Source organism: Haemaphysalis longicornis, unplaced genomic scaffold (genome assembly GCF_048455015.1).
Source record: "Haemaphysalis longicornis isolate Haplotype H1 unplaced genomic scaffold, Haemaphysalis longicornis Haplotype H1 scaffold_3, whole genome shotgun sequence".
NCBI classification, from domain to species: Eukaryota; Metazoa; Arthropoda; class Arachnida; order Ixodida; family Ixodidae; genus Haemaphysalis; species Haemaphysalis longicornis.
The window spans coordinates 31817861-31841724 of record NW_027526335.1 but is presented as its reverse complement, the minus strand read 5'-3'; the positions used below and the strand labels follow the sequence as shown (position 1 = coordinate 31841724).

The 23864-nt window shown below is 45.7% G+C and overlaps 1 protein-coding gene across 3 annotated transcripts in view; it reads left to right on the top strand.

Moving 5' to 3' along the window:
• Positions 1-23864, top strand: part of LOC144174232 (adenylate cyclase type 8-like) — a 485526-nt gene that overhangs the window by 260689 nt on the left and 200973 nt on the right. The window contains exon 1 of one of the 3 annotated variants that reach the window (XM_077702795.1): positions 20232-20542. The exons of the other annotated variants lie outside the window; for them this stretch is intronic. The gene's annotated coding sequence lies outside the window, so the exon portion shown is untranslated. Of the gene's footprint in view, positions 1-20231; positions 20543-23864 lie in introns of those variants that run through there. 3 annotated transcript variants of the gene reach the window in all.

Genomic DNA, 23864 nt, shown 5'->3' with positions numbered 1-23864 from the left:
CCAGTAGCCCGCCATTTAATAATGCAGCGAAAGCGATGACCGATTCAGGGAAATCGGCTGCTACATGGCCGGCGAGAACGCAAACCCGCTTCCTCGCCCTCAGGCTGCGCCCCGCAACTCTCAGGAGTCAGGTCTGTGCAGGCCAACGAGCGCTTGACGTTGCGTCTGTGCCAGGCTGTCACACTAGAGATGAGAGCAGGCCTCTGTCTGGACGCTTTACTTCGTATTTTCCGCCAAAAGCATCAGCCATTTAGGCCCTTCTTTGTTTTCTTTTCGAATTCTTTGACGATCTTTGGCATCAGTCAATAGACAGGACTCAATGATGTCACTTGCCTGCCGCTGGCTAAGCATTTCCGTGGCCCGTATTCATGTGGAAAGTGTCAAGCATGCCTGGCCTACCAAGAACGGAAAGTGACCAAGGTGATATTGATGTGCGCTATGGTTGTAACTTTTTTCTCTTTTGTGTGAAGCTACTATATTCATAACTTTTGTGTTTCCTGTTGCGTTCGTTCCACCTTTTTATAGTACACGTTTCCCGCCTTATCTGCTTGCACCTACGAAGAGAAATCATAATAAAAATGAGCAAAATATGTCGGTATTGGAAGTTACGTGTATGTTCATTTGTCCATCACTGCATACCTTTAGGCCTCGTTTAGGCCCATATAGCTTGCCTTTGAAGAAGTAATCACGCTGTTCGCAGGAATTTGCTGCTAATCTCAGTTAGATGGAGATAGAAAACAGTATTACGTGTTCTCTCGTTTCAATGCTCACCGAAAAATCCTACGTTCTTGGGCATTCTAATGTTGTTTGTTCTACCGCCTTCCGTGTCATATAAGTAAACAAAGCATGCGAATTTTGCGTTGGTGGCTTGCTTTTTTCAACTTGTAAGTTAGTTGTTGTACCGCCTACTTAGCCATACGCGCATTTGTAACGGAAGAATATAAAAACACTTGGGAAACATAAAATTCCACTTTACATCTTGTGATACCATCGTATCACTCTGGTTTATCGTAGATTATGATGGCTCGAACAACAAATGGCTTCGTATCTGATGGAACACTGCGAGTGTCGTCGAAAGACGATAGTCGTCTACTGCTTCTGCCATGCAACCCTTTCTCACCTCTCCCCTCCCATCTCACTCATCTCATGATGATATGAATGGAGCTTGATTCAATGCAATTCAATTTTCCCGCCTTCGAACTGCCAGCACGAGATCTGGGGCGGTAATCTCGTGTTTGTCCGTTTTATTGTGACGTACCTCCAGTTGTAGGCGGACTTTGGGTTAACTTTTGCGCAACTGTTCTTGTAAACACATTTTGAACGATTAAACCTATTTTAAACTATCTATTATGTGTTTATTGTTCGGCGAGCGAAGCAACAACAAGGCGACGAAAAATCGTCTGCTCCGAATCGTCTGCTCGGAGAAGCCCCGGCTCATAGCTGTGCCGTACTTGCATAACATCACATCCGGGTGTTCGCTTTTAGCCAATGAGGACTTGCTCAAAACCGACACTTTTGAAACGGACACAAAACGGACAAAACACAAGAATACCGCCCCTGTTAGAACATTGCGCCTCTATTTCCTTATCTTTTGTTTCTCATTCTACCTGCAATAGGACGACTGAAAGCTCTGGTCTTTCGGTGCTAGCTTTTATGCCACACGATGCGGAGTCTTTTTACTCGTTGTTTGTTCCCTTACCCTCGTGATAACATATCCAACGTATATTCCTAACTAAAAGAACACGGGGACCAGAATTTATGTGCTTATATTACGCCTAAAATATACCCGTCGTTTCCTTAGCGCTAAATGGTGGGGACATGAATGACCTGCAACTGCAGCGTTAGTAGTTTCGAACGTTCCTTCCTAGGTAAAATTCTTTTTGAGAACTTCTTTCAACTTTTGGCGAAACGCTCAATCTAGGGACAAACAGTTTCGCAAGAATGACCCTTGGATGCTTCTTTTGTGTATTTTTGTAAAATATGTAAAAATCTATGTAAAAATGTTTTTTTTTGTCAGAAGAATGCTCTCTTAGTATTGTACACGTCTGCGTTGATATCTGCTAGCCTACAAATGTCTTTTCCTGAACTTAGTTCAAGCCACTTTCCGCTCGCATAATGTTTTTTTTTCTTTACGTGTTTGTAGCGTAGTTTCTGTTGGAGTTATCCTAGCCTGCTAGCTACATTTTTGGTTTCCATGCTAACAATGCTATAAGGGTCGTCAGTTTCCGAGTCCCCTTTACTTCACTCCGACCGGTAATGCGATCTTGATGTATCCGGTAATTACAGCCTTCGCAACAACCCGGAAGCTGACGCGGAGCGCATTCGAGAGAACTTTTAGCATCTCAACATGTCATTTGAAATCCCCCCACCTAATCGATGAGGCAGCAAGCAACGATTTTCAGCTAGACGTATATTTACTTGAGTAAACAAAGCCGAACCTTATGGCTTGGCGCGTACATCGCTAATGGCAAAAGTTAGCAGCTCAAGGGAGACGTTTGTTTGGTGTGCTAGCGGAATGCAATCAGCTTTTCCAAAGGTGTCGCTCGGGTTTCAGCGCAATGCCAGGAGATGAAACGCAGTCTCGTACAACTTGTCGTAGCTTTTCCCTCCTGTCATTGCTGTATATGCAAGTATTCGAGTTTCCGCAGGAGCACAAAGGGGAAGGATACTCGTTCATTGTTTCTCTTTACTGGGAGATTGAGTGTAGGGGGGAACTTCTGCTTCCGATAGTACACTATGTATGTATGTATGTATGTATGTATGTATGTATGTATGTATGTATGTATGTATGTATGTATGTATGTATGTATGTATGTATGTATGTATGCATGCATGCATGCACGTATGTATGTATGTATGTATGTATGTATGTATGTATGTATGTATGTATGTATGTATGCATGTATGTATGTACGTACGTTTGTATGTAAGCATGTATGTATGTATGTATGTATGTATGTATGTATGTATGTATGTATGTATTATCTGGGCATGTATGTCTGTACGCTTGCACGTGCACACGGACGTGTATTAATGCACAGTGAACCGTTTCCCGGGTATAAAGAGCGCAGTGGTTTTCGAACGTGTGTATCTATATGTTCTGTGCCCAATCCCGTAAGATTGAGAGAGAAAGAGGGCACCGACCAAGTACCGAAAAAGAAAAACTTAAAAGACATGCCCTCTTTCTCTCTCAAATGTACCCTCCCGACCAGACGGTTGTCCGTCAAACCCTTGACTTAATCCCGTAAGATTGCAGGAGTTGAGAGCGTTTGTAGAGGAACTATTTCATAAATTAAATATAGTTTATTGGCCTTCAAGCCATATACAGAAGCGAATCCCATATTTTTGGGTATTAGGTGGCAGAAATATTGGCGAATACTAAAACGGTGCAATAGAAATTGCATGCGAATGCAGTACTTTGAGCCTTTATGCTTATAGAACACTTTTCTCTATATTTGTTCCCTTCTTGGCCGCGGTAACTAAAGTGAATGTTCGGTAAGATAAACAAAAAGGTCTGTTTTATAGTTCAGGAAAAAACAAGGAAAAACATGAGATGGCGGGAATGGAGAGGCCGAAATTCCACGTGAGCTGTCGAGAGCTCATGCCTCCAGCTGTTTATCCTAAAATTTTTTTAAACCGTCGTCTCCTTGCTGCTTCACCCAGCGTCACCGAAGGACTAGAGAGAAAGAGAAGGTTTGGGGTCTATTTATTTCTTATTCTAGAGCCCAGACCCACCGCGTGCGAGACAAACAAACGAAAATGAACAGAATCAGTAAGAGCGAACGGGCCGCAAGTAAGCAAAACTTTGCTCTTTGAAATCTTTGACATCTGTATGCTTTCTATCAGCACGTGAGGAGTGCTTTTACTCGAAATCGTAAATATGAAGCGGTCACCGTTTTTTTTTTTTTTTTGTAAGAGCCCCTTCTTTAATCGGCGGGAGAAGCTATCGTACAACAGCCACTTCCCGGTATCTTAAGAGAAGTGTTTTTCTTTGGCGTTCGTCGGTCTGGCAGAATGATATAGAAATACGTTCAGTCACACCAGGATATCTACTAACAGCGTGCTCCAAACGCCGGAGTTGTCTGCCAAACAAACTTGAGTTTCCGGAGTGCCTTTCGTGGAAAGAGTTGGACATGTAATTTAAAAGCGTCACACAGACGACTTGAAGACGGACTCGCCTAAAACGAGCGCTCTACAAACGGAACGGAAAATAAAAAGGAATCTTTCCACAGTTATTGAAGAGTACTCAAAAGTTCTATCAATTGACCCACGCGAGAACGAAAAAAATCTCCTACCTCCCCTCGCGGGAACCCCTGTGTAGGTACGACGCATAGGGGGTTCACGTTGCAGCGTTGGACAGCGGAGGAACGGCGCTGGAACGATGGAGCGGAGCGGCGCCGGCACCGCGTTTTATAGCGTGCATAACGGTGAGGGGACGCGCCGGCGCCAGTGCGTCTGCCGCGGCTATGACGCAACACAATCCAACACAATCCACTTTAATCCAATCCAATCCAAATTCGATCCAATCCAATCCAATCCAAGCCAAGCCAAGCCAAGCCAAGCCAAGCCATTCGAATCCAATCCAATGCCCCTCGCGAGAGAGTGTTCGCTATCGGAGAGGAGAGGGGGTGAGTGGCGGAGAGCGCAGCTCACGCGGCGAGGAGAATGGGGGAGGGGCGGACGCCGACAACAACGCCGACGCCGGATGCAGGGACAAGGCGAGTGAATTAGATGCAGTCGCATCTAATACAGCGTGCAGCACGGGTGGGTTCGCGAAGGGCGTCCGCCTGGAGCTTGCGCATTCCCAGTGAAAAGTTGGATTTTTCAGGATTGGAGGGAAGAAAAAAATTTCAGATGACGCCTACGTTTAGGCTTAAAATGTGAGACGTGATAGTGTTAATTTGTCGTCGAGGCTGCGTTTTGGGACGGCCTGGCTTCATATACCATCCATGCTCTCGAAGTGCTGGCGGTGCGGTGAGAAAGTGAGACTAACCGCAACAGTTTTAAAAAAACCCTGCACTGTTCAGAGGCCACCAGACTGCACTATTTGGGTTAAATCTTCCTGCAGTTCACCCTAGGGCTTAGACGTACGAGTGGCTTTAAATTCGACGAGTGGCTATATCTTGACTCGGCATCTGACGCGCCGTGGCAACATTTTGCGGGGTTTAAACTCAAGTGCGACCCACACCTAAATGATGCGTGAGACGGCGCGGCTGCTTAGCAGGCAAACATCCGTACAAGTTGCCCGTACACCGCTGCTCGCGAAAAGCGTCGTCGGCGATAGCATCGACGGGAGAAGAAACAACTGCACGACGCAGGCGCGCCGTTTGCTAAAATCCTTTCATTATGTTTTTTCGCTGTAGTCCTATTGTTAGTGCGACTACGGGACCCTCTCCTTCTTTCTATACTTCATATACTGCTGCGCCTCTTTCCATCTTCAGGCGGGCGGTCGCCGCCGTAGTCGTCCCCGGTTGGCTTAGGGGATACTTCTGCGGACGATTCGAGAGCACGGTAGATGAGCACGACTGATTACCACGGCAGATGTGGACGGCTAGCGTCCACGGAGGATCGCCGAATGAGCCTAGTATTGCTGTCACGTTTACCTGCCATAACTCAGTGTGACAGAGGCAGGACTATTGAATTATCTAAACAATCTGTAGAATGTACTGTGCTGACACGGAAGGGCACGTGTTGCATCATTCCTAAAAAATAAAGGACGGATGGCTGATGACCATCGTTGACATAAAGTTGTACTCTGCGAATTCGCATTAGGAAAGTGCGAAACGTTATGCAATCACCATTTCTTTAGAATATCTGTTTATTACGACAACCTATATGTCGGTTAGCATCAACCAAGACCATTTACTAGGATGTAGTTTTTGACGGTACAAAAGGTGTCACTGAATTACATCCACCAGCGGCGGTAATTCAAGCACGGGGACAACTTGTGTTCCCCTCCCGTTAGCAGCTTGTAAGAACATTTTCTACACTTCGGGGAGACCCATTGCGTTGTCAGTGGCGTCGCCTTGGGTTTGTGAACCGCTGTGTTGACTGCTGCGTTGACCTTTGAAGTCCGTGAGCTCCCTGGTAGTGGTCATCGCCAGTAAGAAACTTATTAATAAAGCGTCGAGCTTCCCTTCAGTGCGCCATCGGAAATTTCTTCGAGCCTGTGTACACCGCTGTAAATCCTAGGGAACTATTACAAGCTCTCGGCACGATGGCACGCCTTTTAACAGGGGCGCTTTAGGGTGAGTACGCCGGTGTAGGCGCGCTCATGCAGGAACGCGGGCGAAAATTACAACCCTTTATATTTACGGTCTTGGCCGTAAAATCTCGGTGGTCGGGGTGTGGGGTAGCGGGGGAGAAAAAGGGGCAACGATTTAAGGGGTACCTTTATCTGCGAACATATGTGTCCCGAGCTGACGTTGCAAAATAACCTTACACACCAACCCGGTGACCCACTGCGGCTCACCGATTTACTGTCCCGCACTAACCGCGAACAGTCCCCCCGTTATGTTATTTATTTATTTTTTGTTTATGAATACTGAAATCCCCCTTAGGGATTTTCCTGGAGTGGGTTACAAGCCAAACAAGAACATTTCATGCAAGGAACAAACGAAGCAAGTCAATATACAAAGACACAAAGGTGTTCACCACAACTCCAAGCAGAACGAAGGGCTTACATTTCGCTTTGCAAAACTAAATCATATACGGCGTTAGAGAGCTTAGTTAACATATATATTTCTACAATTTTCTTGAGGCTAGACGAAACCGATGCAAAGGATGGCGGCAAAACTTCGGCGTTGGTCAGTTCTTTCCATTCATTCATTAATTCATTCTCTCCAATCGGAAAGAATTAATAGTTAAAGCAGTTGTTAAGGTTCCCATAGGCATCTCTATGAGGCCATGCCTTTGTTGAGCAGCGTATCAGGGTGAAAATGAGAGGAGTTCTGTAAGGTCAGTCTTGCACTATCCCTTTATTAGTTGATATAAAAATTTTAGTGTGAGGATTCTGAGGATTGCCTGGGGTTCCTCGGTTGTACGAAAATTCCCGCTTTTACGAGGGCTCTCGCTTTTGAAAGCACCCACTACCCGCCTTTAGCAAACTATTGGTTACAGGAAAGACAGTTTCTTGTCCAGAGGACTTTGTCATAACGAGGTTTTGGTGTATGTGGAAATATAATGCTGTATATTGCTTCTCAGGCGTCCGTGCTGATCCCGAAACTGATAACCGAGGAGCCTTACCGATGCCACTGTGGATGGGTGCACCAACTAGTCCGCTTACAAGTGCTACCGTATCTTCCAACTTGCTGTTTACGAGGCAAAGTGGCGTCAGCAAATCGCGCAAATGTGTCTTCGAAAACTCGCCTCAAGAAAGCTCGGGAACTACCAGGCCACAAGCACTGGCCGACACAAACACGGACCTCTCTCCCAAGCAAAATGTGGCTTTGTTCCTAAAAGGAAATTGCAGCAAAACAATTGCAAACAACAATTAAGACCACAACAAAAACCGTGGCAAGGACTGGAGGATGTGTTAAGTATTGTCTTGACACGCAGAGAAAAATTTAAACATTTCTTTGGCTGTCTGTAGGGGGAGGTGCGGATGAAGAGTAGAGTAAAACAATTCTGTTTAACAAGTATTTAAAAATGTTTTTATTTTGCGATGAAGGTTATTATGCTCTCTAGGACAGCCAGTGCTTGATACGTCTTTTGGTTCCAGTTGTATGCGTCAAGTACTTGCTCGCTTTGACATTAGTACGAGGGAACGCTCGACTGAGGCTCTACGTTGGTACGACAAAGCACACCAGACAAAAAAAAATACAGCAACTAACTTCGATAACAAAAACCGGGCCGTCTCCACTGACGAAAAAACCAAGGAGGAGAGAAGCAAGCAGTGTATAAGTGCATTCTTAGCGCCTTGGCGTTTTTACCCGCGGAGATGAAACCGTTGAGCGGTAGAGATATACAGCTTTGCTGTAAAAGTATCGTTCCTAGGAAGCCCGAAGTGTTCTAGTGCGAGGCGTTGGAAAACGAGTGCCCCCGTGTTTCAGTACCATGAAGAAGACGACGACGTCAGGAGACGCCGACAGCCCGAGCCCCAAAGGAGCTCCGCCCCTAAAATTTACTCTGACACATTTTTCGGGGATTCTATACAAGGAAAAAGCTTTGTAAGGGATAATTACGATGTCGCTTCATTTCTATCGAAGCGCGACCGACAGCGCTAAAGGTAAGACAGACGGAATGGCTTGTCTGTTCCTGTTTTCGTACATTTATCTGTATGCTTATGCCCCAATTTTCTTTCTTGTCACCAGTACTGCACGGCGACTGAGCTCATAAATGGGTTGACTGCTGACCTGTAGAGTAACCATTTGTTGAGCAATAGTTACTCGCACCTTGAGGTAACAACATTCGGTCGGTTTCGATAGCAAAACAAGAAAACACGGTCCCCCTTGTGTGGACTTACTAAACTTTACGAAGGACTACTTATAACGCGGCGTCTATATTGAAGCTATGGGCAAGTAGCGTGCTTTAGTGTGCCAGATGCTGCCAGTTTTCAATAAGTAACGACAGCCTGACGGTAAAGTCTCCGGCAGTAAAAGCGCCGTAGACCACCTTTCTGAACTTGCTATAAGGCATTGTTGCTAAAAATATGACTATGATTCCCTTACTGTTGCGTACATTTAATATACTATTTTCCTCCGATATCGCGGCTGCCGGTTTGAAGATACGTAGCTGGCAGCTAATCAAACAACAAAGGAAAGACCTACGGCTTAAAGTTGATCTTACAGACAAGGTGACGAAGAAATTGTGTTACGAGTTTAGGTCACTGCTTTTTCTACGAATTAAAACTTCCGCATAATGCTCTGGAGTATAAATGCACACGAAAAAAGAGGGGAAAACACGGATGGCAAAGCAAACCACCCAGTTTCTCGCTAACTTTCTGACGTTAGTGCTATGAATCTCTCTATGCCCAATCCATCATCTGCAATCCATCACCATCATAATTTTTTTCTGGGTGCAGGTATGTTGCTAAGTTCTGGGCCGAAAGTGAAGTGTAAGCGCGGCACGCTACCACTAGCGGAGTTTCACTCCTCGGCTTTATTAAAAATTGCCATTGTGTCTTTGTAGCGCTTTGCTGGTGGGCGCGAAATGACAGAAGAGGACGCGGCTAAGCTAAATAATTTCTGCCATTATCGCAACAAAATTGCAGCGTGGGGTTGGTAAGCGGCCCAAGAGCGAAACTCCCGACAATGAGGCTCCCTCGACACTACGCTAGCCTTTCTTATCTCCTCATGCACTCGCATAGGGCGGAACTTTATGCTCCATTGGGTCTAATCTAAGGCGGCAGGGACACATTTCGAGCGCGTGCTGGTGAAGATAAAAAAAAGTTATACGCTCTGTTGCCCGACTGCCTCTGACTTGAGCAAGAAAATTGGCGTGCGACGGCATGACGCAGTGACAGGAAAACTAGCGCATCGTCAAATTTCATTATCGGGTGCCTGGATGTAGACGCGACTAGGACGAAATGGAGCTTGCTGTTAGGAAAATGAGTCATTGTGCATTTATTTGTTATTTTTGGAATGAACTGCAAAAAATTTAAGAAGCCCTATTTACTATTCTTTGTCGGGGTAATAGACTACACCTTACAAAGATACAAGGAAGAGTTTCAACAGACTAGCAAACCGATGTATACATAGAAAGTGAACGCTGAATAAGCTTCTTTGCCCACCATAGGAACAAAGAGTAACGACTGTATCGTGCAAACAAGCTTGCAAACATTTTGAATTCCCTCATCGTTCTGCACTCTGCTGGTGACTTCAGGAATCAACAATGGCTTGTATTTGAGTCTCACCTAACAGAGCGCGTGGTTGAGCTTCTCAACGAAGTGTAGGAATACAGAAAGCGGTATTGGTAGGCAACTGCAACGCCCTTTTTTGAAAGTCTAGCGCCGCCTTGTTTTCTTATTGCGGTTCATGGCGGTCTTTAGTTGCCGACATGCTTCCTTGCTTCTCGACGAGAACCCGCTTGGGGCATAAATTAAGATCCCGTAAATGCCGAAAACTTCAAAAAATATATTGATCAAGTCGCTTCACAAAGTCCGTGCGATTGATCTTAACTTGCCTTCAAGCTTTTGCTTTTCACGACGTAAGTTAGACATGCAGTAATCGTAATATTTATCGTCAGTACACTGTACTGATTTCTCTCACAGGAAACTCTCATTTTCCGACTCCACTGCAGCAATTATGGGCTTGCTGTGGAGCACCCTTTAAAAGCAAACCTCGCTACCGAAGGTCAGGCGGGTGTCTCGGGAATGGATAAAGTGGAGCGGACATTAAGAAGAGCCGACTTTTCTCTATAGTTGCCAGCGATGAAAAAAATATTGCAGATGCATTAAGGGAAAACTAAATTATGTTGCGGATGTGTTAGCAGGCTCCATCACAGACTTCACACGACAAATTGTTTTTGCTCATTATGTTGTATGGCTGTGGACATATTCCGTGTCCCCAAGCGTATAGTAGTAGTATTAGTATTAAACGTTTATATGCCACAGGTCGGTAAAAGAGCGAGGGATGATCTTCTGCGTTGGTCTTGAGGTGATCATCCTGGGTGGTTGGGGTCCCTGGCCCGGGAAGCCATGGCCTGCCGCAGCACGGCCGGCCCTGGTCACGAGGCCACGCTGGTTCTCCAGGACCGCGCTGGTCAGCACGGCCTCCCACTGCTCCGGTGAAGGTGCCAGGATCTCCGGGAGTCCCATTACGCCTTTACGTTCCCATACCATGTTGAATGGTGTGTTGGGCGTTCTGCTGCCGAACTTTCACTCGTAGCTGTATAATGTGGGGAGCATAAAATGCAATTGTGTGGCATGTAGGAACGAATTTGCCTGAAGTCTTCGTTGGTGCGTTGATTCCTCGTTGGTGAGCTTTGGATGTTAAAGCAGGCATTTCCTTCTTGTATGCGTGTAGTCTCAACTTGGTGTGGCAATGAGATGACTGTGTGGCCTCTCGGAGAAGAGGTGTGTTACGACAAGGCGGAGTGAGAGGTCCCGGGCGCTACGACGTCGGCCGCTATGTTACCCTCTATAGGGATTCGTGCCCGGCTGTCCATACAATGTAGATGTCTATTGGGTCTCGCAGGGCTTGGAGTGCCTGGGATAATATACAAGCAGATTATTTTTCTGAAACATCATGTTGGCACCAGCTAAATTAAATCTTTTTTACGCATCTGTCACTGAATTTACAGATGGTCAATGCGCACTGCAGCGATTTTTGCTCTCGGTGGCGCAGCAAACACATTGATTGCACATGTCACTGGGTTTGCAACAGATAAATGTTCTCGCCCCCCGATGGTGAGCTTCAGCACAATTTTGATCAATGCGACGTCGAAACCTTTTATTATCCGCAGTTCGTGGCTTGGGTCAATAAGTCTGACGTTCGTTGCGGAACGCAGGAGTCATAGCGCGAGACGCCTTACTTTTGCCCGGACCCTATCACTCCGACAGCAGGTCGTCGATCAAAGCGGGGCGCTTGTCTCCTAGCCTGGAACAGTGGGAACATGCAATCGTTCCTAAAAGGAGCTCTAATTCTCACTTTACTAAGTTTTCTTCTTATCGGAACTTCTCTTGCATGCTTATGTAACCGTCATGGTTGAGAAACAGCGGTAGGGAAAGGTTACTGGCTATTGCTTGTTTTAGTGATAAAAGTTCTTTCATCTGTAAAAAAAGTGATGCTAATAATAAGACAAATTTGGGGAAAGTTGATGGTAACAAACGCCAGAAAAAATTCAGGGAATTTTGCACGCACGTGCAAGACTCGAACAGCGAAGCTGTTAAAGGTGAGCATTGCTGGGAACACAGTTGTTTCAGTATCAATGTTCATTTGCATTTCTGCGAGGCTAGTAATCGTCGTCATGCGCATCGAAGAGGTCCTCTTCTTCTTCATGGTGAGTAGTGGATGCTAAGTCATCCTCAGCATTGTAGACTTCCACCAGCTCTTCGCCATCAACTCTATAGGCAGCGGTGGTGGGTTCGCAAATTGTCTCCGGAAGAGTTGGTACCCTCGTATCATGTCTCCAGTTATCCATAATGGCTTCTAGAGAATGCGGCAGCCGCGTTGACCTCTCCCAAGCAGGGTGTCTTTTCAACTTAAGCTGGAGGTCTTTTTTTTTTCTTTTTGATAAAACGACTACGCGAGTCGGGTACTCGGCGGATGTCGCGGGGTACGGGCTCACCAGCGCTCGCCATTTCCTAGCTCCTGAGAGATTATCTCTTTTTTTTGGTATTTTTTATACAGAACCACTACGCAAGCCGAGGGCTCTCGGCGGCCGCCGTGAGGCACGCGTTCACGAGTGCTCGACGTTTTCTTGGTATTTTTTCCTGCAACGGCGAACTTAACGGCTTGTACAACAGTTCCGCTGTTAAAAGCTTCGCCGCCATTGCCCAAACATAGCTATGATTGAAAACGCCAGGGAGGGGTTCAAGTGACCCAAATGAGTATAGCTACCTCCCGAACAGGACCGTTTTTACGAAGGTAGCCGACTCTCAGGTAGACGTCGCGAGGCGGTAGCGCGAAGACAAAAAGAGAGCCTAAACCGCCTAGCAACAAGGAACACGGCTAAGCACGCCTCAGAAGAAGACAAAGAAAGGAAGCTCGCACGAATGCGCAGGACATGAATCGCGAAGCTGTTGTAGGTGAGCATTGACGGACACATAGTTTCAGTAGAGAGTTTTAGCTGACCGTTTTCGACGGTCCGCTCCGGTACCGGCGGCCTGCTCAGCGAAACCGGAGCCAATGCCGTTCGCGGCCAAGCGGGCCACGCATGCGCAATGGCGCTCCCGCTTGCTATCGGAGCGGAGCGGACCGTGAAAACCAGTCAGCTAAAACTCGCTAGTACCACGCCCTGCCTTTCGAAACGCGGCCTCCTCCTAGGCCATGCCAACTGGTCGCGACCGGGCATGCCGGGAACTGCGAAGGCGCTGCTCGCGAGGTCTCTTGTACCATACTGAGCGCATGCGCAGGACGACGCGAGCTCCCGCGCGAAGGGCTCTCCTACCGTGCTGAGCGCATGCGCACCGCTCCTCTCGAGTGTTGCGGGGGCCGCTATCCCTTGTTTTTCCCTTGTCGAGTGGACATCGCGACATCTGCACGACGACTGCGCGATAGCGTTCCTCGCGGGGAGTTTCCGGCGTACGAACTCCGAGCTTACGACCCGTAACAACAGCTCCGCCGTTAATATAGAACGAAAAAATTCGGCACGGTGGAAAAAAAGACTGGCGCACATTGCAGCTAAAACTACCACTAGCCCACTACATCCCCACCTACGTCACTACGTGAAGGTTACACACCCAAACGTATCACTGTGGACGAAAACATTTTCGCAAAAGAAGATTACGAAACCATGAGAGATCAATAATTAGACATAGGGGATGAGTTAGCTGGAAATGCCACTTAATTCTGCTCCATTAGAACACGTGAGTATATTTCGAAGTGTCTCAATTTTTGAAAGTGAGGGCTGTGACTTTGGGGAACCGCAACCAGACTGGTTTACTATGAGGTGCAACAAAACACGTGCAGGAGACGTCAGGTATCCTGTGACGCAACGGATAGACGGAAAAAAGCACGTTGACAGTGATTTTTGATGTTCCGGAAGCAAATATTATGCTCAAAAAACGGCACACCATTTGACGGGAAAGAATACCCTCACCATGTGAATGACGTTAATAATTGTGCGCAAGTTCCGAAGGTATGGCGATTATTTACAAAATTGAAAAACGGCCAGTCTGAAGACGAAGTAAAAGTTTCCTAAATCCTAAGACCATATATCAACAACAAGTCCTTGCAGACGCAAACCTTTCAAGTTGAGAAAAAAACCGTAAGATGACTACTTGACAATGTCTTTTATACCGAGTCACAAAGGCCATTTCTTTTTGTTCGTACCTAATGGTTTTTTTAGGCAGTAAACTTAATAATGTATAGAATTCTATTTGTAGGTGTCTTTGCAAAGTTGTAATCGCGAAATCATTGATTGATTGATTAGATTGACTGATTGGTTGTAGGGTTTAACGCGTCGACGCAGCGCAGGCGATGAGGCGCGCCGTAGTGGAGGGCGCAGAATTAATTTTGACCACCTTGGGATCTTTAACGTGCGTCGAAATCTCGTACACACTGGCGTTTTTGCTTTTCGCCTCCATCATAAAATCGGCGGCCGCGGCCGGGAATCGAACCCGCGACCTCGTTTTGAGCAGCGCAACGCCTTAGCCACTGAGCCACTGCGGCAGGTAGGATTTCTTCCTCTTTAAGCACTGAAGGACGCACCACCACTCATTGCATTAGATTTGATATATTTTTTTAATATTTACATGTTCCATCGTCGCTTTGCACCTTTATATTTATACCTATATCGTCGTCTTCCTCATGCATGACTGGTGGCCCGGATCCTTTTGTCAGCAGGCTTTCACATTTCCTCCCAAAGTGGAACGCTTCATCGTAAGTAGCGCTAGAGACGGGACACGAAGAGGAGACACACACGACGGCGCTAATTGAGCATGCTTGTGTGTGTCTCCGTGTGTGTCTCCTCTTCGTGTCCCGTCTCTAGCGCTACTTACGATGAATCAAAACCATAGCCCAACTGTCAATTTTATTGAAAGTGGAACGCGTCAGCACGCGCTAGAACCGGCGCCAGCCGGCTTCGTGAACTGGGTGTCCATAGCGCGAGCTGTCTTGTGCACCCCCTTGAGGCGCGGACGCACGTCAACTGTTTTCTTGGTATTTTTTTGCAAGCGCCACGCGCAAGGTTAGACGACGACAGCGCTCCTCGTAAACCTCGGGCTAACTGCCGGAGTAAACTGTAAGAGTAACTATGGCTTGGGTTTTTTTTTTTTTTTATGACGCCGCACCATTACGTCCAGAAACAACAGCTCTCCAGCAACAGCAAACGTTCATAGATGCCGTCGCACAAGCTTTCCTGCCCCCACCTGACATACCGAGATGTTGAGAGGTGCTCGGGCAAGCCCCACACGAAGCCCACGGTCAGCTGGATCAATACAGGAAAGTATATTGATAGAGAAAAAAAGTTTTTACTATGTTACAGAAAAGTCATGAAAATCTTGCCTGAAAACTGATTTCACCGATAAAAAGAGGCCACGTTTATATTTGATCTTGCGCTTGCTTAACGACTTTTTCCCTCGTACGCCGCGTAAAGAGTCAACGGCGTAAAATTAATTTCGGGGACCTTAAGATCGCCGTTCAAGGTACAGGTTCGTTCGAGTGCGTAGTATCTTTCGAGTGCGTACCGAGTATCGAGTGCGTACATATATACCGTCAAGCATGCTCATTTTTTTATGTTTCAACAATTCTGCGTTGCCAAGACCTGCAGTATTTGAACACACCGGTATTGGTCGAGTTTTTATGATAGTTTGCTTTTGAGAGCGGTTATCGTATCTCATTACAGATGCCTAAAGAAGTCGACGGATACCTCTCACAGCTATGTTGAAGCTCAGATCAGTTTTGGCGCCCAAGCGCGCGTGCTAAAATGTATTTTAGGCATGAACAGCCTTTAGCGTGTATTTTTGTTGTATTGCGAATTACAGACGGCGGTTACAAGACGGCACACAAAGAAAGGACGGGTGCATCCCGTCCTCCTGGCCCGCCTCTTGGCTAATTCGAAAAGCCTACTGGCTTAGCGGATAAAGGGATTCGAGAAAACATGTTTCCCCTTTTAAGCTCGCTAACAGGGAAGTTTATAAAATTCTGGAAGGCGTTTACGGACCTTGGTGCGAGTTTTTGTTGACGCAAAAATCAAATCGGATAAATGCAGGGCCAGAAATGCTGAGGGGTTTGGGAAAACACTTGGAACTCTTTTAATTTCCTTAATGGTGAAGTTCGTAAAAATCACGGAGTGTGCTTACAGACTTTGCACTAGTTATTGCAGACGCAGAAACCAAATCAAAAGGAGAGTGTGGATGGCGCTGCGAATGGCTACCCAGCGTTCCCCGCGCGCTGCTGACACCGGCGGGTGCATCGGCGGGACGGCTTTGTCGCCTGCTTTAGCGACGGTTGTTTTGGGTCTGTTTTAGCGCAGCTTCGCATCCATTGCGCGCTTCCTTTGCAAGGCTTGATTACCTTGTTGGACAGCACCTCTAGGTTAAACCGCACCCGACGGAATTGAGTGTGGTCGTATGGCAAAGATACGTTAAGGATTGGTTTGCAGGGCAGGAAAACAAAATGTAGAGACAACATACGGAGATCTGGGCGCTAGAGAAGCGCTACGTTTTTCGCACTGCTTTCCATGAATGGGACTCCGTTTTCTAAATTGGTGAATACCGATTCGGTTGTGTTTTAAGAGATATAACAAAAGGCGAAAGGAGCAATTGGTTCTTATAAATAGCGATTATAAAAGTTCCCTCAGCTTTCTCGCTATTCTCAAACATACTAAACTAACTAGTTGAAATCGGTGTTCTAAAAATCGGTATTGTTATGTTAAATCGGTATATATAGGAGTCACTAAGTTCACGTGCCGATTTGTTTCCTTGTCTGCGCTTGTGTCGCGCGGTGGTGTAGCCCCTAGCTAGCACATCAGGATGGCCAGGTTCCGCTGTCTCACCCTTCGAAAGGCGCTCCTCTCCGTTTCATTTGAGCCGGCGCACGGCCGGGATCGAGCGGCGGCGTCCGCCGCTCGAGCCCGGCCGCGGCCGACGCTACTGCGTCGGGGACGCCGCCCCCACAAATTTCAGGTAACAGCTGGAAGGTTTCACTCTTTGTAGATCCGCGTGTGTCAATTCAAGTGACGTCGCTTGGGCAATCGTTGTGGGTGTCGTTTAAACCTTTGCCTTCCAACCACCTTCACAGCGTGGATTGGAGCCATTTTTTTATGGTGAAGGCGTAGCGGGCGCTTGGCCATTTCTGAAGCGAGGAAATGAAAAACAAAGCACCATGACTACTTTTCTGGAGACACTCGCAAGGAATGGCAGATCATGGCCTCCGACATTGCCCCGCGCGCGTTTCGCTCCGGCCGTCCCAATCGCCGCGCGCACCAGCCAAATTTTGTAAGCGCGCTGGTTCCCACGCGCACCGCCAGGCGGCAGTGCGCACCTAAGCATCGAATGCGCCGTTCAGCCCGTTGGGTCGCTGTTTATGCGGCATTTCGCGGTATGCCAACGCTGCAGTTTTTCTGGTCTTGGCACGAGTGTATTTGCGAGTTTATTGGCCGCATTTCTGCTCAGCTCCTGCCGAAGATTCTGACACAGACCGCCTGTAATGGATGTGTCCTTCATTGGAACAGGCGAGAACTCGACACCATAGAGGCAAAGGCCTCCGCCCTTGCAGGTCGAGTCCTCCGATCTTCATTTATTCATAAAGGGACCCCACCACTGCTTCCTCGCGCTCTTCCGCGGAACGAAACCCAACATATAACTGTAATATACATTTTATGCCATGAGGCATACAATCGCATTTAGAAAAAGAGCAGCCTATCGTTATAGATGATTCTAGAGCGAAGGTATACACAACCTTCAAATGCCCCACATAGGGCACCAAATGTGCAGCCCTCCATTTACAAAGAAATATAAATTGGCGGAGTTAATATAATTGATAGCTACAAAGTGTGGATAACGTAATTTAGAAAAGAACAATAATACGGAAAGGAGCAAAATAAGAAATATAAAATTGATATTAACAAATTCAAAAATATAAATCTTATACATATAGATCCTCCAAAAAACAAATAAAAATAAAGGAGCAGCGAAAATAGTGACAAAAACGTGAATAAAAAAATCTCGCGAACAGACTAACCTTGTAACGCCCCGCATTTGCACAGAAATGCATAATAGCGCGAATAGAGATAATTGATCAAACGGAATCTTAAAAAAACAAAAATACGAAACCTAGAACAGAATTATAAAAGTGAACTTACGAATTTAAAAAAAAATGAGTTCTTTACATCTCCCGTGCAAAGCGAAGAAAATAATAAAAAGCTCTGGCACAAATTAGCGAGGAAGCAAGAATAAAAAAAATCATGAAAACTGACCAAAGTGTAACGCCCTGCCTTTACGCAAAAAATGTATAATTGGCGAAGTTAACACGTGTAATTAATCGTTATAATAGTGTGAACGGAGACGATTTGTCGTACGGAATCTTAAAAGAGCCAAAAGCAGGAAATAAGTATTTATAACTGAGCTAGCTTACAAAATAAAAAAAAAACCGCATTCATACGCCTCCTCCAAAAAAGGAAGACAAAAATAAAAAAGCACTGAAAAGAACTACGGAAACACGTACAAAAATAACGTCCGAACGACCAACCGTGTAAACCCCTGCCTTTGCATAGAAGTGCATAATTCGCATGATAAGATGTTTAATATATTCAATATAGCGTAAATGGAGCTAATTAATTGAATGGAACTTGAAAACAGAAAAGACAACAAAAATAAAAAATAAAAAAAATTTAAAGTGATCTTACAAAATAAAAAAAATAGCGGAGTTAGCACATGCAATTCATGAATTCATATTGAACCACCAATCAAGTTGAGCCATCTGCCCGCGAAGGTATACAGGCAAAAAGCATTCTCAATTGCAAACAGAGACAAATAATAAGTAGCACATCCCACGATAATTATATGCTACGATACATCGCGTTGTTTTTACAGACTACGATTTGCTTTTCTTAACCGCCGCGCAAATGCACTATATTAGTTCACAAAGCGCTTACTAAAACATCGCAAATACTTAATGGCACTGCATTGCAATGGACGGTGGTGTCTGAAGGTATCACCGTTGGTTTGTGTCGGACTTGCATGCTTACCATTTTCTAAGCCTGCCTTAAAAAGCCGCGGCAACAAATATATCGTAACATGCATACCAATCAGAAACAATCTTAATATTGCATTTATGCGACAGATGCTTATGCAAGTCGCCACTCTTGTAAATAATGTTGGGTGAGGACGTGAGGGGTTTCTGAAGGGCGCCGCGTCGAAATACACATCGACAAATCTAAACAAAAATCAAAATAGGGACGCCAAACCGCATATAGCGCCAGAACCGAGTGCGCTTCGCTTGTATGATTGCTGCTTAACCTTTGTACTTGCGCGCCTCATATTATTAAGTTAATCATAACAAATTTTTTTGTTATTGTCTTGTACCTGCCATTTTAAAGCTGGTTGCTCGACTCAATTTGATTGCACGCTGCGAAAACGCGCGTTTCCTCGCTTGCGCCAAGCTGCCGCGGACTAGTTGATGCATTGCTGGCGAGCGCCGCGGTGCTGCGGAAGACGCCGCCACGCCCCTTTTCAACTTACGCTCTCTCCGGCTAATTGGGACGGCCGGAGCAAAACGCGCACGGGGTGATCGCGGAGGCCATGGGCAGATATAAAGCCTGGTGACGCCAGGTATGTTACACGCCCAGGCACAAGCACTGACACATACGCACACACGCACGCACACACACACATGAACGGACGCACATACATACATACATACATACATACATACATACATACATACATACATACATACATACATACATACATACATACATACATACATACATACATACATACATACATACATACATACATTCATACATTCATACATTCATACATACATACATACATACATACATACATACATACATACATACAGGGAACAATAAAACCTGGAAGATGGTAGAGAACACATGAAGAGAAAACTTCGAACAAAGTAGAAACCACGATGGCTACCAACGTTTCAGCAAAAAGACTTGCCTTCTTCAGGCGCCCTGATGAAGGCAAGTCTCTGCTGAAAAGTTGGCAACAATCGTGGTTTCTACCTTGTTCGAAGTTTTCTTTTCTTACATACATACATACATACATACATGCATGCTTACATACATACATACATACATACATACATACATACATACATACATACATACATACATACTTTTTTTGCCCGTGGAAGGGGGTTGGGAGTGAAGATGACCAAGCCGACCAGGCAGCGAACCAACTTGCGTTGCCTGAATTTCGCGTTCTGCTTGCGGCGCGTTAGCGGCGCCTGGAGATGGTCGAAGGATCTATGTCCAGGAACTCTAGCGGCGCGCGCACAGACTTCGCTCCAGCGCTTCCTGAAACAGGCGATAGGGGCCGCCAGTGTTTCACGGTCCGCTGAAACTTTCTGCCATCGGGAGGCGGGGGGATACTAGCAGGTGGCTTGGGATGCCCGATCGCCGCGACACAGCGCCTTCATTTCCCGCGCGGGCGGAAACGGAAACTGGCGCCGTCCGAGGCGGCAAGCGTGCTGTTTTGTGATCGGAAGCAGCGGGCACTCGCCGGCGCTTAAATCTCGGTTCGCGCGCGGGTCGCTCGAGTCTTGCGCTCTGCGGGTTCTCCGCGTGGCCCCAAGTGGAGGTGAGAAGAGGAATCCTGCTGCGGGAGTGAGCATAGCGTGTGAGTGCGGTGAACCAGTTTCGAACGAAAAGCGGAAAACTTCTTCTTGACTGGATTTCATCGACGACTCTGCGAGTGAAATTGCAATTAGCGCACAAGCAGGCGACGACGCGAGAATTCTTCTTGACTGAGGTATGTGATCATGCACCTGGCTTCGTCATTATTTTTTTTTAAAAAAAGGGCCGAGTTATCTTATCAGCAATAATAACCTGCCGTCAACCGAAAAATTTCCACTAAAGTTTAGAAACTATTTTGACCGCGCGTGTGAAAAACGTAAAAGTCTGCGCCCGTAAACGCCGCTTTTAAAAATAATTTCTTTATATGATGAAACTAAATTTAGTGTAATAGGTTTCAGTAATAAAACCATGAAATACGGAGTCACGCATACAAGGGCGCTAAAATCGCAGGATCCCGACAGTACCCCGGTAAGATACATGCAAAAAATCATTTAATATGCAGGTTGTCAGCAAAATAAACTGAATAAATGTTATTGCTCTAAAAATGTGTAACTAACGGCTGATAACCAAACACAGCCTCCAAAACTCTTGTAACAAGCTGATGTGTGGGCAGAAGCAGGTGTTAAAGAACACTGCAGTAAAAAATAAGTACACAGTGGAAATAAATCCCCCAAATTAACAATGCACCAGGAAACGAAACGACGTACTCTTTCAAAACGCAGAGAAACTCACAGAAGCAATTCAAAGTTCAAGTCATAAAGAAGGAAAAGACAAGGAAAAAATAGATGTGTACAGTGAATACACGAAAATGGGAACAGGGAGGAAAAAACAGGAGGACGGAAGAGAAAATATATTATAAAGTATGGGGATGACAGGTGAACAGCGCGAATGCGCTCGTGTGCGTGGAACGTCCAGTTAACACTTTAACAAACAAAAAGACAAGCATGTAGCGGTGCGCTCTGCTGATGGTACTTACACAACAAAAAATCACTGAAATGGGTTTTTTGCTTTTGCTAATTACGAGTCAACAAGTGACAATAAAATATTCCGGTTTCCGAAAACCTATATACTAGTGTTCTGAGTAAGCATCAAGCGTGAATGTTGAGTTTGCCGGTAATCGAATAATTTGATAAGCAGCAGTAATAAGTTATACTGAAAAGAAGTCTATGTATTCACAAAATGTTATGTTTTCGGAATAGTGCTGGCTCGTTGGAATAAAAAGGGCTCCAGCGGATCATTCTTATTGCTTGATTTCGCTTGTCTTGAATGGATGAGACGTGATATTAGAAGGTATTGGCCTATGTGGCAATTCCATAACTAGTATGTCCGTGCAAGAAAGTGAAATAAAGGGACAGCAGGGTGTTCGACATGAAAAATTGTGATACTTTTATGAGCATGGAAGCACCAAATGCACATTTCTTCTGATAATATTAAGAAACAAATATCTGAATAAAATTTCTTTCTGATATCAGGAAACACCACACATTTATTTCACCATTTAGACTGATCGCAACGCAAGTAAGGTAGTCGTGTACCTTTTAGATCTTTCGTTAGCAGCTAGTTGGGTTTGGTTGCCCCGATATGACAGGAACAAATCAGGCACTAATTCTCAAAAAAAAAACAAAAAAAAACGGGGCAATGAATTTTGGGCTACAGGGCTCGTGTACTCATTTTCAAGTCGCAGACAAAAGTTTAAAAAAGTAACTGCATATGGCGTAATACTTGCTTGGCGTTATTCTGGCAGGGTTTGCAAAGTAAACCGGAAAATAAACCATGGAGAGATAACGAAAGTATTTATGAGATAGCGCCGCTCAAATGCGTTTTTCCACAGGTCAAAGGGGTGGTTCAGAGCTGTCCAGCTTTACCGCATCCATGCATAGATTACGTCATAAAATACGTCCGGCGGAAAACAAAAACTTCCCGGCAGCATACTCACAAAAACAAAAAGCACACCAAGTATGAAGGGACATGAAGACGTATTTAAAGAATCCGATTCGCAGGTACACAAGACACGGGTTGTGAGTAGACATCTCCCGCTGTGTGTGAAAGTTGCAGCAGCTCTTTAACTCTATATTCATTAGAGATGACGTGCACATGATTGGTTGCTTTGGCGAGTCACTTGCTCGTCAAGTTCAGGTCGGTTAGCACGAGCTAATGATTGTCGACCCTCGACCAAGCACTAGTGGAACTCCGTCCTGGCAGTATAACCAGTGTCCAGCTAGTTCTCATTATGGTAATGGCACGTTATTAATAGAGGGATCAGCGAGAAGCCGGCCGATGCGATACCCTACTAGTGGTGTTCCTGCCACAGGCTGGAGTAGGCGAACAAGACAGCATGTTTCATTTATTCTTTCACATAATTTTCCGAGCTGGTACATCTGGGCATGGTGTCACGGTGATCTCATTTTGCCCTTTTCGCTCCGCCCAAAAAGTATTTCCCTGTTATGGCGACATTTAAACTTAAGACAAATCGAACATTCGAGATTCCCATTGCGCAGACATGACACATCCCGCCCTTGCTAAATCCGCCCCCATTGTTGCAGTGCAATATTAGCTAAGAAATTATGATGGGTGCATAAAATTTGCTGCTTCCATTTGCTAGTGCAACTGCGGCTTCATTGTGGAGGATGAAGAGTAAACTTTATTCACGCGAGCCCAGGTACCGATGTCCGGGCACCCGCCTGGTGGGGGTTTCCTCCCGTCTGGGATACTTGGGCCTGCGCTGGTCACCCAGGCCCTCTCCACCAGGCTATGCTGGGAGGAAAGGTCAAAGCTGATCAGATGTGCTTCCCACTCGAGATTGAATGGAAAGGCTCAGGGGGGGGGCGTTATATTTTAAAGTACTTTAAAGAACCCCAGGTGGTCATTTATTATCGCTAGCCTCTGCCTACATAGCGAGCTTCCCATGGTTTCGCCACGATAAATTCCAGAATTGAAGTTGGTTCCGCAGAAAACGCGATAATTTTGCTGGCGGAGGTATTTTTACCAGGTTGTATTGATGGAAAAGGCCGCACACTGCCTGGGAGGGAATAACATCTGTGTTTTCCTTCTATTCCGAAGACCTAATACCCATTTCTGGTTTATGGGCCACAAAACATGTAGGTAACAATAATTTTCCCGTAAAGTTACAGGTCTTCCGTTTAAAAATATGTCGAAATGTTTGGTGACATAATGATGAAATAAATTTCTAAAAACAACTTACGAATGTGAACCGTGAAAGGGAAACAAAATTTCGGCTTGAGCACGCACACAGGGTCTTTGTCCGATGAGCCGGTTATACAGGCCAAACATTTTTAGCGACTCCTTATCTGTCACTGGGAGCGTGTGGATAGCACTTGGTCAGAAAGTTCCGGTTAGTGCAGAATTTCCTCAGGCACATAATGTGAATTGCTCACTCCTGATGGCGCCGAGTTGTTCCAAGGCGTCCGATAAAAAGTTAGACTGGTGGAAGCTTTAGTCGATAAACCCCACGGGACATATAGTGTTTATTCGAATAA